Here is a 10,308-nt window from a genome sequence, read left to right on the forward strand (position 1 = left end):
CATGAATCTCAACCCGAGAGCAGCTGTAATGTAGGCGTTTGAACGCGAGTCTCAACTCGAGAGCAGCTGTGTTGCAGACGTTTGAATGACCCAGCTGCGTTCGAACGCGAATCTCATAAATATTTGTCTCCCTCTCTCTCTCTATTGTCTCTATTATTTCCATTCTAGAGATTACTTGTATTGGGATGTTTAATCAGTAATTAGAACTTGTTTATTGCTATTTCTATCAACATTAACACCTCATTAGAGTTTTTCTCAAATCTTGGATTGGCTTTCATCACTATTCCTCTTTGTCATATTTAGAGGTGAAAATTTTGCTTCAGCTCCCTTCACCTATTTAGGTATTTGCACAACAATAATGACACTAGTCCTGGGCAGTTGCCCATATTAGTCCCTTACCCATTGCTACACTCTATTAACTAGAATAGAGGGAGGCTGCCATCCTAAAAGCAAGCAAGAATTTCTTCGTACTTGATGTACCATTCCACGTAAAAATCTCTATTTTGCCAGTAGAGTTTGATCTACAACTTGGAACATGAACTCATAAAACCCCCAAAACCAATTAAGCATCTCTTCTTGATGGACTCGGCCCCTCCTGGGCGGAGTGGAAGAAGCGGAGGATGCGGGACTGGGGGGAGAAGGTGGTGACCGTGCGTAGGAGTGAGGAGATCCGACAGGCGACGACGGCGTTTGGAGAGACTATTTGGTAACTGATATTATTCATGGCTACATATCGGGCAAATGGAAACAGTTAGATCATATCTCAAAGAATTTGATCCGAATTCGGATCCGACCCATTATGTGCAAAAAGAAGTCAGGAGGAGATCTCCTACGTAGATTTCAGAGATCTTGTCCGACAAAATCCGCAAAACCGTGACGGCTTCCAACCTTCCTCGCTTCCGATTTTTACCAATTCCCCGCTTCGCTCTTCTGAGAGAGAGAGAGATTTGGGCTATGGCGGCGAAGATTGCGCCATCGATGCTGTCGTCGGACTTCGCGAATCTGGCGACGGAGGCAGAGCGCATGGTTCGATTAGGGGCAGACTGGCTCCACATGGACATCATGGTAAATGCAATCGTTCTCTGAATTCGAACCTCCTTAATTCTTTCTTTTGATGTGAGGATATTAGAAAATTGTTCAAAATCTTGCCTTTGATTGTCCACTGCTGTAGAATTGGTCTAGAATTAGGAACAAATTGGACTTTGTGACTGCGGATTTACTTTATACATTACTTAGTTTTCTCGCTTTGGTTTGCAAGTGTGGATGATAAACTTGGTTTAGTTGTTGTTCCTATTGTTGGCTTGAAATAGAGGGGTTTGTTAGTTTGGCAAAGCCGGTTGAGCGGGATTGTGTTGGATGTTGGCTGCTTCTGTTTTGAGGTTTGATGTGTATGACCAATATACATTTGTCAAAATTTGCATTTTGAGTAGTTCTTTGATCAGAACATTGCTCTGATCAGTTTTGATAATATTACTCGTAATATTTTGAGAGTTTATTTTAATGTACCCAAGTGATTCTGATACCCAGAGATTAATGCATTGTTAATAGACACAAAAATGAGTTTTATGTGAGATGTCAGTTTGGTTGTGAAGGAGGATAATGCCTACTTGTATGTGGTCACACAGGGAGTTTTGAGTGAATCAGCTGACTGGAATAGTTTGAAATGATTCCATGTTTTCATAAGAGAAGATCTAACATAAGCTGACTATTGACAAAAAGGCCCGATAGAGTTGAACCAAAAAGAAAAACAATATTTGATGTAATGTCTTCCATATCTCATAAGTTTATGCTGGAACTTGTGAGTTCAGTTGATGCACTTGTGTTCCAGACTTCCAGGTGTCCTTCACCTTTTACTTTAGTGAGTTTAGTCGCATCTTCTTTGCCAGCCTAATTTAATTCTTTACATAATTGTTCGGATGTTTGTAAAAATCAGTGATATTTTCTGATTAAGCATAAACAGAAATCTCCAATCTGCAAATTACACTATAATTAGTATTCGCTGTTGTATGTTACATAGTGGATGATTAATTAGGTCTACTGATTGTGGATAGGAAAGAGTGGAATGGAAAACGAGCATATAATTCATTAAAGATTTTCGTGATGTTCCATATTCTTGTAGTTTTCTCTTTCTGTCACTCTTTACCAGCACTTTTTGTTACTAGTTGGATATATTTGAAAATAATAAGATTATGGATCCTCTGTGCAACAAACTTATTTGATTGCAGTATGTTTAGGTTTGTCACCTCTTTCTTACTAGGTCTATTAATGCATACATCTTGTTCATCTTCTACATTGTTATCTGCATACTACGCATGGTAAAATTGACACCATTGACTAATTTCAATGTTTGCCTGTGTATTTGCAGGATGGGTAAGTGATCCTTCTTCAGTTGTATGTGGAAGTTCCCAGTTCTTATCTCAAATAATACCTGCAATCATGGTTTGAATTTCTTTGACGAGATGTTGCTTCTTCTTGTTCGTAGTATTGTTACTGCTTTATCCGCTTATAGTGGGAAAACTTTATCAGTTTATTCACTTTATTGTTCATTCTACCTTGTCTTTTTGTGGTTCCTACGTTCTAGGCATATTAAAGGCACATTAAACCTGGGAGTTTGGTTACTGCATGAATTAATCAAAGTTCTGCATTAGCCATATTCTCTTGTTTGTATGCAAGTTTGAACAGTTAAGCCAGATATTATAACCAAACTCTCTTTCTCTTATTATCTGAAAGAGCAAAAAAGGTTGCTATATGAAGGAATACAGTTGGATGATTACTTCACACCAGTATCAGATTTATCTGTAGGATTTTATAATTGTTAGCACATTTGGTCTCTTTCTGCTTGTGTTGTAATGGTTTGTTGTTGGACCATGTATTTGATTCACCACACATCATTATTGTATACTCTTTGATGTGTATAGACAACTAAATCCTAGTGGAATACTTCAATTAAACTATCTATGCCAATTAATTGATACATTTAGGTCCACATTTCAGATATCTTCTCTTCTTTCATTTGACTTTTGAATCCTACTAAATACAATGGAATCACTGTTTTTTTATTTTTAACGGCATATGAAGATAAAGGTGTTTTTATATTATCAAAATATAGTGTAGCACTTATTTTTTCTTATGTGATCGAGAAACCTATTCATGGTTCCACTAAAGAGTTTGGGTTCATATCAGGAAACATCATAAGTAACCTATTTTAATCCATGTCATGGAAATCCTGAATTTTCAAGAATATTTCATTAGAGATCATCTGATTTACGGACTTGTGCATATTGACTTCACAATGTATACTTCTTTTAGGCAACAAAATACTTATGGACCAGCTTTTCTTGAAGATCTTACATAGTTAATAAGGATTGTTGTGCCAATTGTGCCGACACTTGGCATGAGGCATGTCGATGGCACTCCCTCATGCTGAGGCGTGCCAACGCTTCTACCTTGTGCCAACATGTGTCGTTGTCTCTATCGTCCAGATTGCTTGATAAAGGTAGGATATTGAGCAGCATGTTTTGAGTGCTGCTTGATACCTATTTAGCTTATTCAAGGAGATCTCTTTTTAAATCTCTTTATTGGTAGGTTTATCTTCCAAACCAAAATAAGAAAATGAAGAGAGAGATTGGAGAGGAGGTAGACCAAGGATGAAACTTCAAATCCCATCAAAAGATATGTTTTTCTTATTTAGAGGCATGGCAATGTGCCAATGACACACTTGGTTTGCCGATCGACAGGGCATTGGCGCAGCACTTGCCACTGGCACGACAATTCTTTAATTGATAATATATGGAGCAATATGTGACAGAGTTGATCTATCTAAAATCTAAGAGTGCTTACCTAAAAGGAAATTGTTTTGTTGTAGTGGACAGTTGGTACAACAATAACAACAGACCCTTTAGTCCCAATTCCCAACTATTTGGGGCAATTATATTGATTTTCTTCTCCATCCATCTCTATGAGTGCACAATTGATGGTTATTTATTTATTAGATATTCAATGACACTGTATATGAAAGGATTTTTAGTCCCTTATATTTTGGAAGAATTGAATTTCAGACCCCTTGGACCATGATTTATATATTGCCATATTTGGTCCCATGGTCTTGGTCCATCCATGTAGAGGACAATAGAGGACAATACCGTTCACTTTCTTATGCAATAGCATTGCATTGCTCAGAAGGAAGCGTGTCGTGATGCAAACCCCCCTCACCTCATGGGCAAGAAGCTTTCTAGAAGTGGTTGCTCTCTCAATAGGTCTTGCCAAACTCAGTTCCTCATTTTTCCTACTGTTCCTCAGTTGCTCCTATTACCATGGTCCATTGAACATATCGATGCAGGTCGGATCATAAGTTGAATCCAACCCAAATCTAACTTAGGGAATCATATTCGATGTCTCAAGCAACCCATCTCTCTCTCTCTCTCTTCTCGTTCCTTTTTGTTGTTCTTTTCTCTCATCACTCTCCTAAATATTTATTGTATCCATCAAGAGCTGAAGCCACCTCTGTCACAGAGGGGACAACGGTGATGAGTACAAATATTTATTAAATCCACCAGGAGTTTGATATTATTCTTAACATTTTCACTCTTCATATTGTGTTGCTACTATCTTATATGACTAATCTGATTTTTTTTTTCATTTTTCTGCCAGTTATTTCTGAACTTTTAGGATTTTTCTACAGTTTATATCATTTTTTTGAATTTAAGTAATTAAAAAAGATAGTGCTAAGCTGAAACGGTTGATACAGTGGCAAAAATGGGCAATGCAACTGATACTACCAATAGGTATAATTTTCTTTGACAATCAATATGGATGCCAATTTTAGAACCTTGTAAAAAGAACAATATGCTTTGCTGCATGACAATTTAGCTCATTTCATATATGTAAGAGAGTCTGCCATCAGATCTGTTGCTTGAGATATGCATGAGATGCTGCCATGTTGAATAGATTGCAACTATCACCATTTCTTTTTGTCAATACTCGAGATTGTCTTTTTTCTTTTTTTCTTCAATAGACACATGTCATCCTCCTTTAATTATCATCCAGCTTGTGATCTTATTGTCATGATTGTAAGAGAGGAAGGCTCTTATGAACTATTTCCAAATGCTCCATTCTTTTAGTACTTGCAACCTGTTTGCTAGAAGTAACTTTTGTTCTCTAAAATTTATTCTCCTGCTAGCACACCTGTTAGAGGCATTATCAAGTAGTGTCTGCATATTTTTATGTTCGAAGCACTTTTTAATTTACTTGTTTGCTTGCTATAGCATCTACTGTGAGGCATGCATATTCGAGTGGTTTAGATCTCTTTCGTTCTTCTATAAGATAAAAACTCATTATCTTTTACTAAGATATGTATTGTGTTCTCTCTCATCCCCGAACACAAATAGATCTCTGCAGTCTGAACACCTGAACACCCATCAGCGATGTAGTCATGTCCCATGATATCACTTTTCTTTTATCTATGCAGGCATTTTGTCCCCAACCTAACTATTGGAGCTCCGTCATTGAGAGTTTGAGAAAGCACACTAAGTAATCTTCTAGACTTGTTTGTTTAGGTTATTTCAGTGAACATATTCAGTTCTTTACATATTGGCATGATTAATTGTTTCTTACTTGGTGTTGGCTGTATGTCTTAATATCCAGGGCATACTTGGACTGCCATCTTATGGTTACAAATCCTTCAGACTATGTAGAACCTTTAGCAAAAGCTGGTGCTTCAGGCTTCACATTTCATATTGAGGCAACTAAAGGTGGAAAACATGTTTATTTTCTTTTTCCAAATCTTGCTGAGGGTCAGTGGTTTATTTGGTCTTATAAAATGACATGATGCAGAATACTGGCAGGAGCTCATCAAAGCATCAAGTCAAGGGGCATGCGGCCTGGTGTAGCATTGAAACCGGGTACTCCTGTTGAAGAAGTCTTCTCACTGGTATCTCCTCTAATTTTATCTGGCTATCTTAGTGTCCTCGCATTCTTTTCAATGTAAATAGATTAGGCAAAGTTGCTTGACAAAGATTGTCAACTTATGTTTAGTGCATCTATCTTCCCTGTTAAGAGCTATTAAAATTGTTGATAAATCATTTTATTTCTTACTTATTGCAGTGGCTTAATAAAATTTAACTCTAGAAAGTAGAAACAGTTTGGATTTTGGATAACTCTCAGTCTCATATTATTAGTCGATCAAATGCATAGCTATGTTAACTTTTCTTGACTGTCATCATTATGTACTGATAACTGCAGTTCACTATGAACTTTTGTATGGAGTTTTATGCAAGTTTTATTAACTTGAAGATGTTCCAGTGGCAAGTAAACTTTTTATTTTTTGTTTTCACAGGTTGAAGCAGAAAATCAGTAGAACTGGTCCTTGTTATGACTGTAGAACCCCGGTTTTGGTGGTCAAAAGTTTATGCCAGAGATGATGGATAAGGTGGTCAATCTCCTAATCATGCTTATATGAAAATTGATGATAATTGTCTTTCATGTCCTGATCATATGTCTGAAATTTATCAGGTACGGACATTGAGAAAAGTACCCTGCCCTTGACATAGAGTAGGGGCTTAATTCATAAGGATATCAAGTTCCTGCTTTTCCATTTATATGTCTAAACTCATCCAAAATTTTGACTTTAAAACTTCCAAATGCTTCATTATATTTCTTCGTCCTTAGCTTTTGTTTGGATTGCAGATTGTATTGTGAGGCATGCATAACTTTAAAATAACATGACCTGAATCATGTAAAATCAGGATCTGAAGCTTTACTTGTATCAGTGTATGATGATCCATCCATGTTTAATCCATCCATATGAGTAGCCTTGAAAGTTGAGACCTATCTAGCTAGTGCAACACAACTAAGGACAATGCCAACCTGATGTTGTCATGCATTCAAGATACTGGGTCTCCTATATTTTGCTTGGACCAACTCTTACAGGATGAATTTTTTTTTAATAATTTTTTAAAACAAGTTTCTTGTGGTGTCTATTGACTTGGACAGTTGTTTTGTGCTGTGTGGCAAAAATTGATTGTTTCTAGTAGTATAGTCACTGAAACATTGATTAGTTTCCTTCACCATGAGGTCATGATCCTGTGCAGTTCAATAGAAGATAAATTATTGAAATCTTTGCTAGTGTTCTTTTTTTAAACTTATATTTCAAGCACCTTGAATGGTAATAATTTTTAGGGACTCATCTATTAGGTTCTTTTTCCTTTTTTTGTGTCTTTTTTCTTTTTTGAGAGAGAGAGAGATTGCTGATTTACCTATTAGGTTAATAAGTTTCTATGGAATCTAAATATACTAAAAGAACATGTTATATGACTGGCCATTTGCAGGCTAGTATATTAGAGCTTTAGATATTTGACTAGATCACTGTAACTTCCGTTTACCAGTTCAGATCACTTTGTTGCTCCTTTCCAGTGACAAACCAATTTCTTTCTTTGGTTTTCTTGTATAGAATGTCAAGTATCTGCAACATCAGCTAATAGTATCTGACCCTATTCTTCTTTTAGGTTGACGGTGGCTTGGGCCCTTCGACGATCGATGCAGCAGCTTCAGCAGGAGCAAACTGTATTGTAGCAGGGAGTTTCGGAGCGCGGAGCCAGGCCAAGTCATACATATTTTTGAGGAAGAGCGTCGAACAATCTCAAGAGAACAACTGATATCCTCAGATTCTAAATTCTGTTATTTACTGCTCAATAAGTTCATGCATGCAAAGAAAGTTTCATCCATATAACTTCAAAATTTGAGGTAGAGTATGTTGTGAAAGAACTGATGAACACTGGCACTTCATGGTATTATACATGATACATATATTTTAGGTGTGATTGATTGAAATCCTTGATGCTATATATAAAACTCTGGTTGTTTTCGATGATACCGTAACACTTAAAACTTAAAAAAAAAATTCCACATGAGCACATGCGAAAAGTGCGTCGCCCCCGTCCTTTCTCTCTTTCTTCTTCTTCCTCTTCCACCGTGCCACACCACTTTGCCACCTCCATTAATCCCATCTTCCCTCCCAAATAGCACTTTATTTCCTCCTCGCAAACTCTCCTTCCCTCTTCTCTCCTGCAGTTGTGACGTCGGAGCCACCCAAGCCCAAGCCAAGCCAGCAGAGTGTGGGCATGGTAAGCCTCAACCTCATCGGTCAGTTTGTACTTCAGCTCCCCTCACTCTGCGATCGTCCTCGGCGGCGTGACCCGCGTCGGCCGCGGTCAGAGCTCAGGTCAGAGGAAGAAGAAAAAAACCCTTCATTGGGACTTCGGGCCTTGATGAAGGGGCAGAAGGACCCCATCATCGCCAAGCCGTGGGCGTGCTCACGCCGCCATGACCCTCCTCCCTCTTTCTTTCTTCCTCTGCCACCTTCTCGGCCTCGCTGCCGAGCACCATGATTGTGCCGTCGCCTCGTGCTGCGCCAAAGCTCTCGGGGTTAGCCCCGTGGCTGCGGCCTCGTGGACTTCCCTCCCGCTCCTCGGCTCTCGCTACTTGAGACGGAAGGCGTGAGGTGGCTGTTGCCCCCGCCACCTATTGGAGTTGTGTGGCTTAGACCGCGGCCCACGAGACTTGTGGGCCGCGGTCTGGGCGCAGCCCATAGGCTATATGGGTTGCGGTCTAGACCGCAAGCCCGTAAGGCTATATGGGTTGCGGTCTAGACCGCAAGCCCGTAATAAGGCTAAATGAAGTGCATGATGAGGCCGCGGCCCATGGCCATAAGGCCTATGGGGCTCAGGAGACCGACCCATGGAACCTAGTGGGTTGCAGTTTGGGCCCCGCCCAGCCCATGAGCTGTCTCCTTACTTCTTTGAGTTGGGCTTGGGCTGACCGGTACACCCGGCTAGCCCATTTTGGGCCATTTTGACCTTATAACTTCTGTTTCTACTTTTGTAATTAATTAGCCTAACCATCTATTAATGACCATTTATTACATCATGTGAATTTAGGATAGCATAGAACTCACCCTAGGAGACTAATAAGATAATTAGTACTATGGTTAGCTAATCTTGTATTAACTGCAATTAATAGGATTTACCTTTCACGTGAGGAGGATTTCTGTGTACTATGGAGACCCCCAAACGAATAAAAAGTTTATACAAGTCTAGAATAATATAGTTAAATTATTATCTAGTTCATGTCACTATAGGGAAGTATGGTGTTAATCTGTAAAACCTAGTGTACCATGATATGTCTTGACATGTGTGATTGTGATAACTTACTCATCATATGATGTATTATGAGAATGTTAGTGTTAGCATAGACATTAGTGTAGCAGTACTCTACATGTATCTGTATGATAAACTCGACATAAATATTTGTTGTGAATATAGAATGTAACGATCCTGGTAATATGACATGGCTTATGCACTCACCGGATATGCCCACTTTTACCTATCATTAGTCAAATTGACTAGGCAGGTGCCCTACTCACTTAGCCCGGGGTTTAAGTGAGTGTATTTATGTAGCCCCTATACTATTAGCCGGCTACATGTCTGAGATCGGAGCATGTGTGGCTTTCGGGTAATTGCCTCTTGCATAGTCATGACTAGATTATAATGATAGAAGAATATGATTGTGAGACGGATATATCTCTAGCGGTGCTACGGCGACGCGGGGTCGGGGCGTCGGATTGATGAGCCGAGGGCTCCCGATTCTCCCGGCCGAGGCTGGTGCAGTGATTTGAGAGAGTGAGATTTGGGCTTACGACGGTCACGCTAGTTTGGTAAGCCACAGAGACAACGATCACATAGTGTCACCATACACGTGTAGGTGGCATTTGCAGCTAGATATTAATATATCCCCTCGATGTGAGATGATGGATGATTATAGTGATGGATAATTTTCTTGAGTATTTATCTGTTGCTGGTGAATGGCTGGGTGAGCTACTGATAAGTATGATTAATGCCTCGGTGGGCATGAGATGACTAAATTACTCTTTTATTGCTATTCATAATGTAAACACTATGATTAGGATTTGTAGCAAATTGTATCAAGCATATTCTAATACGTGTGTAGACATCTTGATACGTTTAGTAACTGGCATATTCTAGGATAGTGACGTAAAATCTTTATTGATTTGCATTAATCTAGTAACTCATGGTAAGTCATTTCAACAAGCATATTGTTATTGCTGGCAATTATGAGCATGCATTGGATATGCACATGTGATTTCATTGTTTGGCTTTGTATGGATCCTACTGCAGCTGACTATGAGCTCACCACCTCTTGGTGGCATTATTTCATTGCTAGGGGACACGGAGTGCGGGTAGCTGGGTAAATTTGTCTTTCTGTTTTTAGTATGTCTATTAGTTGTATTGAGCC

At 39.0% G+C, this 10,308-nt stretch overlaps 1 pseudogene; it reads left to right on the forward strand.

Annotated features, from left to right (window-relative positions):
* The first annotated feature begins 852 nt into the window (after nucleotides 1–852).
* On the forward strand, nucleotides 853–7,822 carry LOC140802492 (ribulose-phosphate 3-epimerase, cytoplasmic isoform-like; annotated as a pseudogene).
* Nucleotides 7,823–10,308: the final 2,486 nt, after the last annotated feature.

This window comes from Typha latifolia, unplaced genomic scaffold, assembly GCF_019914945.1.
Source record: "Typha latifolia isolate L0001 unplaced genomic scaffold, TyphaL0001v2 contig_22, whole genome shotgun sequence".
Lineage (NCBI taxonomy): Eukaryota > Viridiplantae > Streptophyta > Magnoliopsida > Poales > Typhaceae > Typha > Typha latifolia.